Raw genomic sequence first — 13,749 nt, 5'->3', positions numbered from 1 at the left:
GAATGGAAGACTGTGACAAACAAATTGGGAAAAATGCTCTTGACTTTGACTATACACTGGTTATGGGAAAAATCCATGTGCTTAACCAAAATGTAGTGTAATGACTCGGAAGGTTATGTTAGGAGATCCATTGAGACTTTTCTTTATCCACAATGGTAAAAATGCTCTTCTTGATGAGAAAAGCAGAGATTATCAGTGGAATCATTTACACAGTGGGTTTCAGTGTAAAATACTGGAATACTGTACTACTGATTATATGCAGTTAGAACAGAAATTAGCTTTTTATCTATTATTTTCAAAACAAAACGTAGCCTACATTTTGAATGTACATGAATTATGTAATATGACACCTCTCTAATACGACAAGGAGACAGATCCCATTAACAGACGTAACCAGGAGTAACTGAGGAGTCTGTTAGTACAAGTTACATAATCTTCAGCTCATCTGTTCTTGTGTAAAACTAAGTAATCCTCTTCAGGACTGCGACACCCGCTGCCGTTTGGCTAAACCCATTTGTCTTTTTAATTGCAAGTGAAGTTTCTAGAGCCCACATTGTTTTGCTGTCAGGAGGAATTTCAAGCAGATGGACTGAAGGTCAGGCCTGCGGCAGCTGCAGAACAGTAGACATCCTTATTTATTCCTCATTTCCTGTGAGAGAAATAGCCACACAAAATCTTTCATAAAGGCATTTATGCCAAAATAATAAACCAACCCATAAATCCTCCAAGTTCTCCCAGATAACGATATTTCTGCTGTGATGACATGACATGTCAATTTAAAACTGCAAGATGATGTATTTGTTTTGATTTTTTTTTCTATGGGTTTACATCATCTCAAAATATTTTGCCTTGTATTTCTATTTTATCTAAAGATGATCAAAGTAAATAAAAGCAGCTTTTTCCAAGGAAGCACAATCCTGAGTCAAAATGAGTATTTTTTCTTTTAATCAGTAGATCTCATTTGTGTGATGTTATAATGCTCCCAGTGTTCAGCTGAAGAGTCAAGTGTGGGTTCAGTGGGTGTAACGAAATAAATAGAAATGTTTTGTTGGTTCACTCTCTCAATAACAATTAATGTCATCATAAAGTATGTTATTTTATGGAATTATGATATTTGATCATATTTTGATTAATATTTGGGTTTATGTTTTTTTTATTATGATAGCTGTAAGTCACATGGATGTATGAATTTTGTTCATTTAAGTATATGTTAGAGTTACGGCAGGGTTAAAATATTTTGACTATTACTAAATGTGCATATTTTAAGTTAATTTTTTTTATTAATAAATTAGTTTGATATGTTAAATTTTTATTTTTTATTTATTCTTTAGTTTGATAATGTTTAATTATTCATTTATTTATTTGTATAAAATAAACCTACTTAAAGCAACACTATGTAAATTTTGGCGTTCTAGCGGTTAATAAACAGAACTGCACGCATCCCGCGGAAGAACATTCTAACCGGAGCTACTTCTCCAAGTTTATGTCTATGGCGATTCACGCAGGTATGTGTTACTACGCAGCGGTTATGATCCGAACAAGCTACAATAGTCCAAAAATAATCACTTATTATAAATGTACCGTAGTGATTTGGGATAAGACAAAAAGGCGGTTTGGTAGATGTATTTATGTTGTACTCGCTCATTATATACATTTAGCAAATTTTGAACGCAGAAAAGTTCAAAAAGTTACATAGTGTTGCTTTAAATATAAAAAATGTAATTTCAAATAAATGAGATCACACACGTGAAACCCAACAGTGTTCACACTAAGTTGAAAATTTAAAACAGAAATGTCAATTATCTACTTGCAATCTTAATTCTATTATAGTATGTATTCATATTTTAATCAGCTTTTATTTAAATATTTTCAGTTTCATTTTAGTTTTGGTAATTTTGATATTAGCTTTTGTCAGTTTTATTTGTTAATGATTCTGTATAGCATTAATTCAGTTTTTTATTTCAGTTTTAGTTTCGACTTAAACTTCAACTGTTTAATTTTAGTTAGCAAGGCAACATGTCTAATTTTCATTCGGTTTTTTTAAGTTTTTCATTTAAAGATTTTATTTTATTACCAAAAAATATATTTAGTTGGTTAACAATAACAATGCTGTCTAACTGTCACCACAGTAAGTAAATGTAACCTTCATATTCACATTACCAAAAGTATAGCAAAGCTCCATAATCTGATCCCTGAATCATGCTTATTAAACTGCATTATTCATCAGTCACCTATACTAAAGCCAATAAGTGGTGATGCTGTCCCAGATATTGAAACTCTTGTGCCAGCATGTGAGAAGGACACCTATCCTGTCTCCTGCTGACCATGCATGCTACCAACAAAGTGTTTGTGACTCATCACAAGACTGACTAAACTGTCCTCAATAAGAGATCGAACAGGGAAGGACATGCTCCTGACAGAGCTAGGGCTTCTTTAATAAATAATCTATGGTTAAGACATTTATTTTCATTCCTATTGACATGAAGACGTGATGCCCTCAGGCAGACGAGAGAGAGTCTTAAAGTCCTTAGGTGTGTTCAGAGCTCCATAAGCCATGTGAGACACACCTGCACTGTAAAAATCACATTTAACAGGAACATCTTGGTATTGACGAAACTGTTTTTAATGTTGAGTTACCCAGAATGCCTGGCTGTATTGTCCATTAGTGCGTGGCGAAGTGTAAGAGGCCACGATGCTGATGGCTGTGAATCAGGCTGGTCTCATGACTGCCATGGCTCTCTATTCACTCTTTGTTTGTTTGTCTGCAGGCTGAGTTTGCTCTCGATAACAAGTATAAAAGACGATCAACTTCTCCTTTCTTGCAGAGCGACTATTTACAATTATAGAACTGCTTCGGTTGATACAGAATACTTTAAAATTAACTCAAAGACAGGGGAAATAGGCAAGCATTAGAAAAAAACACAATGGGAGACTATTACAGGAAACAGAATGACAAGGTATAGTTTGGTTGAACATCATAGATTTGTCTTTCTTGTAATATTTAGTTTTCAAAGAAGGGGTTTGGACGGTTAAAATTTTAAGCCATCTGGAGTCGTCTTCTTTCTGCTAGCATTGTCAAGTGTTTGACCGTGTGCTTTTGAGGAGATGAGTAAGTGTAAGAAAGAGTTGAGTGAGAGAGAGAGAGAACGGCTGCTCGTCCGCAGGGCCAGCGGAGCCAACGCCTCTCAGCTGGCTCATATGGAGAAGATGCTACAAGAAACCAAAGGCCTGCTGGAGAAGAAGACAGAGACGGAATCAGAGAGCAAAGCTTGTGGCGACACTTTGGGTCTGTATCTGAATCTTCAGATTTAATGTCTGGTAATCTGCATTACCAATTCACAACAGTGATCTGCACTTTACTTATACTTCTTGCTTGTTTTACAGTAAAAAAAAATAAATACATAACTAAATAAAAAATCTAGACTTTAAAAAAGAAACATTTGGTGACCCAAATGACAAGACTTAATAGTCTTTCTCTTTCAGATAAAATCTATAATAGAAAAGAAAAACTTAATGAAAAAAAAAAGAAAAACTTACAATGTAACATAATTATGAAATTATAAAATATTATTTTTTGTTGGAATTTTTTTTTTTGTTATTCTTGCCACATCTCTCTCTCTCTCTCTCTCTCTCTCTCTCTCTTTCTCTCTCTCTCTCTCTCTCTCTCTCTCTCTCTCTCTATATATATATATATAAAGGCTATATTTCATGGTTTTGTGATGGTTTTGTGATTATTGTAATGTTGAGAGTTGTTTGTTTATGTGTTATGGTTTTATTTTTATATGTGGAGCAGAAGGTCCAGCGCAGCAAGCGAGACCGTCGTAACTCTCTCCACCGCACACAGCTGCTGGAGAGTCAGATGAAGACGGTTCGCGGTGAGCTCGTGGGCACGCTTGACCACCTGCAGGAGCTGCGCAACATATTGCGTCGCTCGCAGCAGAACGCAGAAAAGCGGGATGCAGCCATGCAAAAACTGGCCGCTGGGTTGAGGTGAGACGCCACCTGTCTGCCTGCAGTTCATGGGCTCCCACATCCATTCATCTCATCATAAAGACTTTAAAGCATTGTTCATCTGAAATATCTATTTGACTGCACATCCAGAATGATATCATTTTTCACACTGGCTGATTTTCAACCAGATGCTGTTGTAATATCTATATTAAATGATTAAAGCATGTCATTATTCTTTACAAGGCATTTTTTTACACTCCAAAAATAGAAGCAGTTCTACCATTTTGGTTGATGAGAACTCTGTGTCTCTGCTAGCATCCTGTTTTTATTTCCTGTTGTTAGCATAGTGCAGCCTTAAACTATAATTTTCAGTTATAAATAGACAAGTATATAGTCATCCACTGAATGCCTTGTTAGCTTATAAAATAAATTTCACACCCTGTCACATCTGACACATTTTATTTTGCCAAATTATGTATGACAGCTTCAGGCAAGATGTCTTCACAAGATTTGTTTTGTAAGACACGGACTGTGCAATGATTTGTTGTTTGGTATCTGCAAGGTCCAGCATTTCATGATATGGATGTTTTATTCCCTTATATTCTGCTTTTATTATTAAATTTAATCCAACGTTTATTGAACTTTTACATGATGATTACAACATTAATATTACTCACCCATTCACTACTGCAGGTGAACTTTGAAGAATGTGTGTGTCTGGGTACTCTATGATTTTGTTCATTAAAATATTGATATATCCTCCAGGTTGTACTTTATGAAAAGAAAACAGAAACATTATATCCATCAGTTGTGGATTTCCTCCCCATATCCTAAAGATCACTTTTTCATGTTGCTTTCGGGAGCTTTAGTATAAGATTCAGTTCTAAATCTGCTTTTCAGATCCTCCGCTTTGAGTGAAGTTCTCTCATACTTTGCGTCCTCATGCCACCCTTGCTAGCGAGGTATAACACCACTGATCTGTCCTCACTTCACCTTACATGCAGTATACCCCTGTTAAATATGTTTAAAGTCTACTATATTTATAAAGTTGCCAGTCATTTCTTCAGTCATCAGTGGCAAAGGTATAAAATCTGTCACTGGGGCTGTACCCTTTTAAAAGGGTACCTCTAATGTACTAATATGTATCTTTAAGGGGTAAAAAAGGATACAAAAGTGATACATTTTGAAAAGATACCGTCCTAGTGACAGCTTTTTGTACCTTTTTTTCTGAATGTGTAAAGAGGATGACCTCGTGTGGGCAAACATATTGAGATAGATCGCCTTTGCTTGTGGACTAAATTAATCTTGACTTTGAAAAGAAGCAAGCTGACTTCATAAAGTGCATTTCTACAATGGTTGGTAACTGAAAACTGTTGCTTTTGCATACATCCACACCACAAGGTGTCAGTAAACATCAAAGTAGATTTCCACAGTGCTCAGGGTAAGATAAACAAAAATAGTCTACCTTTAAGCCATGATTACTTTATTACACAGTTCAATATGACCCTAGACATTTCCTATTCATACTAAAAATAAATTTACAGAGGTCCACACATGACATGCAGAAGAAAAAATAAATAAATACTGTGGCCACACATTTGGAATTTGTTCCCACAACTTATTAATTTGTGGCCACATTTTATTAATTCATTCCCTTGTTTCAGTTAAATATTGGCCATGTTGTACATGTTATTTAAAAAGGGGGAACGGATTCTTAATTTGTTATATGTCATGTATTTATGGTAGAATATAACACTGTATTAAAAAATCATTTTCCAATAAAAATATCTAAACATTCTCAAAATATATTATTTTAAAATTGGACTTGTTTTCAGAGAATACATCTTTGAGATTATTATTCTTATACCTAATTGACATTTTTTGTTTAAACATATAACTTCAGTTTTTTAAATACATTAAAAATGTTTTATGCTTAAGACAAGAATAAAATTAGTTCTCAACAAGACTCAACAGTTATGATTTATTTATTTAGTCTTTTAATTGTTGACAAGTTGCATATGATTTGTGCTCAGATGGGCTTAAACTGTCAAGGTCATTTACAGGGCAGTGAGAACACTGGGCTGGTGAATCCAAACTGCTATAATCTTCTGGGCTACATAAATCTTGAATGAATCTTTAGTACAGCACAAATTGCATTATGCCTATTTCAGGTTTCTTCCCTCTGGCAGGTTATTATGAATCTTAGAATATCAATTTATCTGTTGGCTGATAAGCATCAATACAGAACTCTATCCAGATGGCCTGTGAGTGAATTTCATCAAATAGATTCTTAATGTGTACTAAAATCCTAGGTGCTTTAGTCGAACCAAACTCTCTCATTACATTATAAAACCTCTCAGGTCACTGCTCAGAGAATGGAAAGTTACAGTACTGGCATCTGTGATACCTGGATGGGCATAGTAACTTACTTGGATCATTCTCAGATAATGGTTTTACAAAGATAAACATAAACAAATGTTTATGTAGTTATTTATTTATTTTTACCATGTGAGAATGGCTCTTTACTTCAGGGCCTTGCTGTTGTTCTCATTGATATATTCATGTTGGCCAGCAGGGCGGCAGTGTTCAGTTTGGCCTTTTCCACTGAAGTCAAGGAGGTTTTTCATCCATTATCATATCCATCTTATAGTTTCTAAGAATGACTTGGATTCTTGCACTTAATACTTAACTGACTGAATATTGTCACTCCTGTATACCATTTTCTTCTTACTGATACACCTTATCTGTTAGATTTGCAATGTGTCATATTCTCAGAAAAATATAATAACTGTCTATAAATTTGTTAATATTTTAGAATTTGCTTATCATTAAAGGTTTTAATCTGATGTTTAACATTTGTTTAGATTTTTCTGTTCCATTTGGTAATCTAAATTTATGCGTTTAAAGGGGTGGTTCATTGCAATTTCTCTTTTTTAACGTTAGTTAGTTTGTAATGTTGCTGTTTGAGCATAAACAATATCTGCAAAGTTACGAAGACGAAAGTTCAATGCAAACTGAGATTATTACTTTATTAAAGTTTTATATAACCGTATATTAAAGCTGACATAAGCAGTAGCATTTACAAATAACAGCGTATCTAAAAGTATGAGACAACAACCAACAAAAAACATAGGCCTACCATTAAAAGCCGTGCTTGCACAGGTTCTGCACAATCCTCTTCAATAATATCCTCTGCTTCTCAATTGGGCTTAACTCGATAAGCTATATTAACGACGCCGTTGTTCACAATACAACCAGAGCACATGCCACTGAGGTGAGGGGCAGGACATGTAGACGCGCACCAGAAGCGGTTTAGCCAATCACAACTGGGGCTACCTTTTTTTTAAAAACGAAGCATAACACATGTTAGACTGCACCTCAATCAAGCTTAGAAAAAACCCACTGAACCGCCCCTTTAACCCAACTTTAAAAAATATGGGTTTAACTCTTTTATTTAAAAAAAATGCTACACTCATAATGTTCTCCTTAAAATGTTGTATGGTCATCATAGTAATATGTTAAGAGTACTTGTTTTTGCATGTGGTCTTGCCATGTGGATTAAGATTTGAATGCATTGCAGAGGAGGAAAAAAAAAATGTGTAAATGACCTTGTCTTTTGGCTTTAAGAGAATGAGATCAAACATTCAGAGGAGGACCTGCAAACGATGAAGGAATGAGAGATACAAAATATATATACAGTGGTGTGAAAAATTGTTGGCTCCCTTCCTGATTTCTTTTTTTTTTTTTTTTTTGCATGTTTGTCACACTTTAATGTTTCAGATCAAACAAATTTAAAAATTCGTAAAAGATAACACAAGTGAACACAACATGCAGTTTTTAAATGAAGGTTTTTATTATTAAGGAAAAACTAAATCCAAAACTACATGGCCCTGTGTGAAAAAGTGTTTGCCCCCTATACCTAATAACTGGTTGGGCCACCCTTAGCAGCAACAACTGCAATCAAGCGTTTGCGATAACTTGCAATGAGTCTGTTACAGCGATGTGGAGGAATTTTGGTCCACTCATCTATGCAGAATTGTTATAATTCAGCCACATTGGAGGGTTTTCAAGCATGAACCGCCCTTTTAAGGTGATGCCACAGCATCTCAATAGGATTCAGGTCAGGACTTTGACTAGGCCACTCCAAAGTCTTCATTTTGTTTTTCTTCAGCCATTCAGAGGAGGACTTGCTGGTGTGTTTTGGATCATTGTCCTGCTGCAGAACCCAAGTTAGCTTCAGCTTGAGGTCACGAACAGAGGGCCGGACATTCTCCTTCAGGATTTTTTGGAAAACAGCAGAATTCATGGTTCCATTTATCACAGCAAGTCTTCCAGGTCCTGAAGCAGCAAAACGGCCCCAGACCATCACACTACCACCACCATATCTTACTGTTGGTATGATGTTCTTTTTCTGAAATGCGGTGTTACTTTTACGCCAGACGTAATAGAACACACACCTTCCAAAAAGTTCAACTTTTGTCTCGTCAGTCCACAGAGTATTTTCCCAAAAGTCTTGAGGATCATCAAGATGTTTTCTGGCAAAACTGAGACAAGCCTTTGTTCTTTTTGCTCAGCAGTGGTTTTCGACTTGGAACTCTGCCATGCAGACCATTTTTGCCCAGCCTCTTTCTTATGGTGGAGTCATGAACACTGACCTTAACTGAGGCAAGTGAGGCCTGCAGTTCTTTGGATGTTGTTGTGGGGTTGTTTGTGTCCTCTTGGATGAGTCGTCGCTGTGCTCTTGGGGTAATTTTGGTCAGCCGGCCACTCCTGGGAAGGTTCTCCATTGTTCCATGTTTTGCCATTTGTGAATAATGGCTCTCACTGTGGTTCGCTGGAGTCCCAAAGCTTTAGAAATGGCTTTATAACCTTTTCCAGACTGATATATCTCAATTACTTTTTTTCTCATGTGTTTCTGAATTTCTTTGGATCACAGCATGCTGTCTAGCTTTTGAGGATCTTTTGGTCTATTTCACTTTGTCAGGCAGGTCCTATTTAAGAGATTTCTTGATTGCGAACAGGTGTGGCAGTAATCAGGCCTGGGTGTGACTAGAGAAATTGAACTCAGGTGTGATAAACAATTCTTCACACAGGGCCATGTAGTTTTGGATTTTGTTTTCCCTTAATAATAAAAACCTTCACTTAAAATTTGCATGTTGTGTCTACTTGTGTTATCTTTGACTAATATTTAAATTAGTTTGATGATCTGAAACATTAAAGTGTGACAAACATGCAAAAAAAAAAAAAAAAGAATTCAGGAAGGGGGCCAACACTTTTTCACACCACTGTATATATAGACTGCTTAGAACCACCTCTCCACTCATTCAAAACCTCCATGTACTATCAGCAGCACCAGACACCACAGTCATGCTGATACATGTTGAAAATCACACAGGAAACATGCAAGAAATTTACTCATTGTAAAAGACTGCGTTTTCAGTGGAGAAGAGCACTAAAGTATATCTAATATATATCAGATATACACCATCACAGCACACATATATGGGATGTTTTGCTGTATTTAATGTGAATCTACAGGACTCAGATTAAGTGTATGCTCTATTTTGTAACTTGTAACATCTTACATGCTTCTTATGTGTATTCTGTGGAAACTATCTTCTTTTTATTATTAACAGCAAAGCATTTAAACCTCTAACCGTGTCTTGCTTCATACATCCTCTAAAATGACCTTGGGCCTGTTAGATGTCATTGCAGAAAATGCTCTTTGGAGCCAATATATCAGCATGTTTGTTGTAGGACTTTGTAATTTCTACTTATAGTCAGGACACAGAATGACTGTTATATGGTCATTTCTAAACACCCAAGACAACTCAAAATTTTAGACCCAAGGCATTTTGGTTATGTGACTTCATTTGATCACAATCAGACTATTGTTGCATGTTTTCTTCAAATTAGACACACAATTGTTCTACAGCAGATCAAGAAAAGAGATTTCGTGCTCTATGCTCTCACTGGGATTGTGTGTTTTGTGTCTTTAAGATCAAAACATTCTGCAATTTATGTATTATTTTCATAGCCCGTTTGATAACTGTTTACATTAGGTTAGTATGGTTTACTTTGTCATAAACAAACTGCAGTGCATTGTAATATTATTCACAGATGTTTTAAAGAGCAAGTACAATCCTGTTCTGTTTGACAGGAATACCTAAAAAAAAAAAAAAAAAAAAAAAAAAACAGAATCAGTTACCTAAATCGCACATTATCTGTTCGCACATGTCTGAATGGCGCACATATCGTGTGAGTGAGACGTGGCATAGCACTATTCTCCTGCCATGAAGTCTGGTGGCATTAGTATGGCTGTACCGTAAGATCCCAGAAATCAGCAACAGGAAATGAAAGTGCTGGAGCATCTGTTGGCCATTCCACACACGTGTTGCTCCCAAATCTCTTTGAGATCATCGTTCACAAGGACACAAGGAACTTTTTTACAGGTTAGCCATTAGTGGTTCAGTTGGACTGATATGAGGAAGGGCATTTTTTGAGGTAAAACCTGTCTTTTACATTAAATGGATGACATAACCATTAAATCCATTAGTATAGTGGCAGTACAACATATGTGTAATTTTTTTTTTTTTTGTTTTTTTTTTTTTGGATTTTGGAACGCTGTGAGGTTTGGGAAAGGGGGGCCAGAGTAAATTTCCACTGGCGCAGGAACAAATCTAGAGCTGCAGAGAGAATAAAGGTTCTCTTCGGGGATTCACATCCAATCCTTCCAAAAGCTTTAATGAAATGGGACAACAAGTCAGTTCACAGGCCAGTTTGTGATTTAATAATCTGAGATTGTTACATCTACCAAGATTTTAACTGATTTTGAAACAGCATCCATCAGACTTTGTTTGGAATTTTTGAATAAGCCTATAGTGCTGGATTTATGCACATTCCTGATGGCACACTCTGCTCACACTCCCCCGGTCTGAAGACAATAGCATTATATCCCTGTCTTTTGTTGCATGTGAGCACTAAAGCACAGTTTTGTATTTGTGGTTATGTGTGTGAAAGAGGTTTGTTTAAGTTTGACAACTGAGGTGTGTTAGTGACCACTTCAGAAGGTATGTGTGTGTCGATGTCTGCGAGTGTACATATACACATGTGTACAGTTATGTATTTCTGTGTGTGCAGGATTGTGTATTAAGGGCGTGTGTTTAAAAGGCAGACAATAGCAGAAAATGCTGAGGTTGTGATGAGGGGTTCAGGGATTCTGCATGAGAGACTCCACACAGGTGCACTCAATCCTCTCCCAAACAGCCGTGTGATTAGTGACAAATACAGACAAGTCAGACAGTCAGTGATCTGAAAAACTAAAAGCAATAAAGTAAAAACTTGTAAAACTGCTAAGAAATAGTTCATTTTCTACATAGCATTTGTCATGGAAAAAGACACTTTTAAATTATCATATTAAAATTATAATGTATTAAATATTACAAAATACACATTTTCAACATTCACATTTAACATTCAGACATTATTGCTGTCAAGTCTGCTATTCACTGATACAAAGTGCAACATAATGTACAAAAGAGTGCAATACCTGTAGGTTTACTTTTATATACACAGCAACAGCTCTGTGTTTACACCCTCTATTGTTGTCATTGGAAACATTTGTTTGTGCCTGTGGTTAGAGATTTATCGTGGCTGGAGCAGCTTCAAGAGACACTTGTTACAGTTTCCTTGAACAGGAAGTTACAACGATATATCTAAAAACCGGTCTTGATACACATTCATTACTTCAGAGATGTGGTTTCGTTTTGTGGCTCTATATACTCAAGCTATAGGCAGCATTGTGTTTCAACACTGGAATATTAAGAAATAAAGTAGTTTCTGTATTAAACAGTACAGAGACATTTTTAAGACTTAACTATTAAACCACTTTAATATAGTATGAAAAGATGCCGTCAGTTTTAACACAAATGAGGACAGTCCCTCACTTGTGGTGCCATTTCCACCACAACCAACAGCTGTGTCATCAATGCCTTTTTTAGAGTTAATGTGTTTAGAACATGCTTGAGATTTAATATATTAGACATGTCATGCATGAAGAAAATATATGCAAAACTTGAAAAAACGTGTATATTTAGGACAACAACAACAAAAAAAATGCTAGATAATAAGTACTGTAAGCCATAAAAAAACTAAAATAAGTCTAAAATAATTACATGAATAGTTAACCCAAGTTAACCCAACTATTTTTGCATCACTTCCTCTGGATCCTCTGCAGTGAATGGGTGCCGTCAGAATGAGAGTCCAAACAGCTGTTTTTGACCTGGAAATGGTGCTTGATCTGTGCATAATTTCTCTTCTGATTCAAACGAGACTGCTTTTTCACTGAAAAAAAGTAATGTTTTAGATGACTCATGTTAGCCAGAAGCAACAGTTTGAAGTCTTAATGATGGATTTCTTTATTACAAGCATGCAGCTTTTTGCTTTACAAGGTGTTAATTTATGTATTCGTGTCGATTACTTTGGATTATTATGATGCTTTTATAATATTTGTGAATAACAGTGAGCACAAGTGAATGCAATGGAAAACAGCCATAGACAGTTGAGGAAACACCACTACAAGGTTAATTTTAGCACGTAGAGTCTGTGACCCTGACTCACACACTCCACTCCGTTTCACGCCACTCCTCCTCACTTTTATTCTCTCATTTCACAGTCCTCATGTTTTAAATCTGAGCAAATCTTTAGGCAGATTTAGCCGTAAGAGTTGCACCTATGATTTCTTTACCCTTCACTTTATGGAAATCCTGCATATAGCTTTATAACCCTAAAGCATATTCAAATAAAGCAGTGTGCTCAGGGCATTACATGATGGATCTGATGAGAATATTAAATAGAAAGCTTGGACCTTCCTAAGGCTGGTGTCTTGATGGAATATTTCAGATTCTCCAGAATATTACAGTAAATCTTAGAGTCTTGTGTTGCCAAAGTTTTCTGCAAGCTGCTGTGAGGCAGACTCTCAGGCCTGCAGGTGTAGCAGAGCTCAGCGAAAGCCTTGAGATTGTAATGACATTGGAGAGCATGAGGGCTGGGTGGAGCAGTTTAGCAAAATGCAAGATCAGGGAAGGGCGGCACAAGTAGTCAGAGAGCGTTATGTAGGGAATGACTGACATGGGGAAAAGTGAATTGTTAGCTGTATTGTGAATCTAATGTGCATGAAGCACAAACAAACAGACCTGACTAGAGCTGTAACTAAACGAAAGGTAGACCACACCTTTCACAGAGGACAGAATGCCATCTCACTGGAAATGTGAGCTTAATGAGCTTAACCTTAAATGTGGGGAACAATGTTTTACTTGAACGACCAACTGCAAAAATAATTCTTTTGAATGATACTGTACAATGAATGCTAACACACATTATGTTAATTAATTTAAAGGAAATAGAAGTAGTGAACACATTTCTTTGTCCTTTGCATGCACTAAAATGTTTGTCATTTGTTATTTTTACACGGTCTCTGAGACATTTACCCCTTCTGTAACCTTGAATTCACATTATTACACTCATTTCATTATGAACAATGCATCTGACATGCAATGCACAAGAAATAAAAAAACATTTTATGTGCCTGTGAGCTATTTAATGTGTGGAACATTTGATCAAATTTACTTTGTCATGCATATGAGTACGTGTACTTTATCATGCATATGAGGAGGCTGAAATACACTGAATCTGAGTACTTTTCGGAAGCTGGCGTTCAAGATGAAAGTATTTCAAAAAAGAATTTTGCAAATTCTTTTATATTTAGTTTTAGTAGCCTATTTTCTCATAATTATAATC

The sequence above is a fragment of the Cyprinus carpio genome, chromosome B6 (assembly GCF_018340385.1).
Source record: "Cyprinus carpio isolate SPL01 chromosome B6, ASM1834038v1, whole genome shotgun sequence".
Taxonomy (NCBI): Eukaryota; Metazoa; Chordata; class Actinopteri; order Cypriniformes; family Cyprinidae; genus Cyprinus; species Cyprinus carpio.
The sequence above is the reverse complement of the archived record's forward strand: the minus strand, read 5'-3'. Positions refer to the sequence as shown.